The sequence below is a fragment of the Schistocerca americana genome, unplaced genomic scaffold (genome assembly GCF_021461395.2).
Source record: "Schistocerca americana isolate TAMUIC-IGC-003095 unplaced genomic scaffold, iqSchAmer2.1 HiC_scaffold_16, whole genome shotgun sequence".
Classification (NCBI taxonomy): Eukaryota; Metazoa; Arthropoda; class Insecta; order Orthoptera; family Acrididae; genus Schistocerca; species Schistocerca americana.
This window is the reverse complement of record NW_025725687.1, coordinates 3,184,215-3,188,100: the sequence shown is the minus strand read 5'-3', so window position 1 is coordinate 3,188,100 and position 3,886 is coordinate 3,184,215.

Here is a 3,886-nt window from a genome sequence, read left to right as displayed (position 1 = left end):
AGAGTGACAGTCCTCTTCTACTTACGTCGGCATTGTGCCTTTTGTATTAAATTCGGAATCAATTCCTGTGTTTCATCGTGAATAAGACGGTCCAAGGGATACAGTAAACCTAAAGTTAAGATTCGGAATCTAACACTGCACTCACAGGAGAGGTTCAAATCACAGAAAGTTAGCGTGTCAGTCCTATTGTACTTATGTCGGAATTGTGCCTTTTGTATTGAATTCGGATGCAGTTCCTGTGTTTCATCGTCAATAAGAAGGTCCAAGGTATACAGTAAACCTGAAGAGAAGCATCGGAATCTAAAACTGGACTCGCAGGAGAGGTTCAAATCATAGAAAGTTAGAGTGTCAGTCCTCTTGAACTTAAGTCGGCATTGGGCCATTTGTATTATATTCGGATGCAATTTCTGTGTTTCATCGTCAATAAGAAGGTCCGAGGGATACAGTAAACCTGAAGTGAAGCATCGGAATCTAAAACTGGACTCACAGGAGAGGTTCAAATCTTAAAAAGTTTGAGTGTCTGTCCTCTTGTACTTAAGTCGGCATTGTGCCTTTTGTATTAAATTCGGATGCAATTTCTGTGCTTCATCGTCAATAAGAAGGTCCAATTGATACAGAAAGCCTGAAGTGAAGCATCGGAATCTATAACTGGACTCACAGGAGAGGTTCAAATCATAGAAAGTGAGAGTGTCAGTCCTCTTGTACTTAAGTCAGCATTGTGCCTTTTGTATTAAATTCGGATGCAATTTCTGTGTTTCATCGTCATTAAGAAGGTCCAAGGTATGCAGTTAACCTGAAGGGAAGCTTCGGAATGTAGTACTGGACTCACAGGAGAGGTTCAAATCATACAAAGTTAAAGTGTCAGTTTTCTTGTACTTAAGACTGCGTTGTGCCTTTTGTATTCAATTCGGATGTAATTTCTATGTTTCATCCTCAAAAAGAAGGTCCAAGGGATACAGTAAACCTGAAGTGAAGCATCGGAATCTAAAACTGGACTCACAGGAGAGGTTCAAAGTCGGCATTGTGCCTTTTGTATTAAATTAGGTTGCAATTTCTGTGCTTCATCGTCAATAAGAAGGTCCAAGGGATACAGTAAACCATAAGTGAAGCATTGGAGTCTAAAACTGGGCTCACAGGAGAGGTTCAAATCATAGATAGTTAGAGTGTCAGTCCTCTTCCAACTTCAGTCGGCATTGTGCATTTTGTAATAAATTCGGATGGATTTTCTGTGTTTCATTGTTAATAGGAAGGTCCAAGGTTTACAGTAAACCTGAAGTGAAGCATCGGAATCTAAAATTGGACTCACAGGAGAGGTTCAAATCATAGAAAGTAAGAGTGTCCTTCCGCTTGTACTTAAGTCTTCATATACCTTTTGTATTACATTCGGATGCAATTTCTGTGTTTCATCGTCAATAAAAAGGTTGAAGGTATACAGTAAACCTAAAGTGAGGCAACGGAATCTATAACTGGACTCACAGGAGAGGTTCAAATCATAGAAAGTTAGAGTGTCAGTGCTCTTGTACTTAAGTCGGCATTGTGCCTTTTGTATAAAATTCGGAAGCAATTTCTGTGTTTCATCGTCAATTAGAAGGTCCAAGGGATACAGTAAACCTGAAGTGAAGCATCGGAATCTAAAACTGGAGTAACTAGAGAGGTTCAAATCATAGAAAGTTAGAGTGTCAGTCCTCTTCTACTTAAGTCGGCATTGTGCCTTTTGTATTAAATTCGGATGCAAATTTCTGTGTTTCATCGTCAATAAGAAGGTCCAAGGTATACAGCAAACCTGAAGTGAAGCATCAGAATCTAAAACTGGACTCACAGTAGAGGTTCAAATCATTGTTAGTTAGAGTGTCAGTCCTCTAGTACTTAAGTCGGCCTTGTGCCTTTTGTATTAAATTCGGATGCAATTTCTGTGTTTCATCATCAATAAGAAGGTCTTAGGTATACTGTAAACCTGAAGTGAAGCATCGGAATCTAAAACTGGACTCACAAGAGAGGTTCCAATCATAGGAAGTTAAGAGTGGAAGTCCTCTTGTTCATAAGTCGGCATTGTGCCTTTTGTATTAAATTCGGATGCAATTTCTGTGTTTCATCGTCAATAAGAAGGTCGAAGGGATACAGTGAACCTGAAGTGAAGCATCGGAATTAAAACTGGACTCACAGGAGAGGTTTAAATCAAAGAATGTTAGAGTGTCTGTCCTCTTGTACTTAGGATGGCATTGTGCTTTTTTGTATTAAATTCGGATGCAATTTCTGTGTTTCATCTTCAATAAGCCGGTCCAAGGTATACAGTAAACCTGAAGTGAAGCATTGGAATCTAAAACTGGACTCACAGGAGGGTTTCAAATCGTAGAAAGTGAGAGTGTCAGTCCTCTTGTACCTAAGACGGCATTGTGCCTTTTGTATTAAATTCGGATGCAATTTCTGTGTTTGATCATCAATAAGAATTTCCAAGGTATACAGTAAACCTGAAGTGAAGTATCGGAATCTAAAACTCAACTCTCAGGAGAGGTTCAAACCATAGAAAGTTATAGTGTCAGTCTTCTTGTACTTAAGTCAGCATTGTGCCTTTTGTATTAAATTCGGATGCAAATTCTGTGTTTCATCGTCAATACGAAGGTCCACGGTATACAGTAAACCTGAAGTGAAACACTGGAATCTAAAACTGGACTCACAGCAGAGGTTCAAATCATAGAAAGTTAGAGTGTCAGTCCCCTTGTACTTAAGTCGGCATTGGTACTTTTGTATTAAATTCGGTTGCAATTCCTGTGTTTCATCGTGAATAATAAGGTCCAAGGGATACAGTAAACTTGAAGTGTAGATTCGGAATCGAACAATAGACTCACAGGAGAGGTTCAAATCACAGAAAGTTAGAGTGTCAGTCCTCTTGTACTTAAGTCGTCATTGTGCCTTTTGTATTAAATTCGGATGCAATTTCAGTGCTTCGTCGTCAATAAGGAGGTCCAAGGGATACAGTAAACCTGAAGTGAAGCATCGGAATATAAAAATGGACTCTCAGGAGAGGTTCAAATCATAAAAAGTTAGAGTGACAGTCCTCTTCTACTTACGTCGGCATTGTGCCTTTTGTATTAAATTCGGAATCAATTCCTGTGTTTCATCGTGAATAAGAAGGTCCAAGGGATACAGTAAACCTGAAGTGAAGATTCGGAATCTAACACTGCACTCACAGGAGAGGTTCAAATCACAGAAAGTTAGCGTGTCAGTCCTATTGTACTTATGTCGGAATTGTGCCTTTTGTATTGAATTCGGATGCAGTTCCTGTGTTTCATCGTCAATACGAAGGTCCAAGGTATACAGTAAACCTGAAGAGAAGCATCGGAATCTAAAACTGGACTCACAGGAGAGGTTCAAATCATAGAAAGTTAGAGTGTCAGTCCTCTTGAACTTAAGTCGGCATTGGGCCTTTTGTATTATATTCGGATGCAATTTCTGTGTTTCATCGTCAATAAGAAGGTCCGAGGGATACAGTAAACCTGAAGTGAAGCATTGGAATCTAAAACTGGACTCACAGGAGAGGTTCAAATCTTAGAAAGTTAGAGTGCCTGTCCTCTTGTACTTAAGTCGGCATTGTGCCTTTTGTATTAAATTCAGATGCAATTTCTGTGCTTAATCGTCAGTAAGAAGGTCCAAGGGATACAGAAAGCCTGAAGTGAAGCATCGGAATCTATAACTGGACTCACAGGAGAGGGTCAAATCATAGAAAGTGAGAGTGTCAGTCCTCTTGTACTTAAGTCAGCATTGTGCCTTTTGTATTAAATTCAGATGCAAATTCTGTGTTTGATCATAAATAAGAAGGTCCAAGTTATAAAGTACACTTGAAGTGAAGCATCGGAATCTAAAACTCAACTCACAGGAGAGGTTCAAA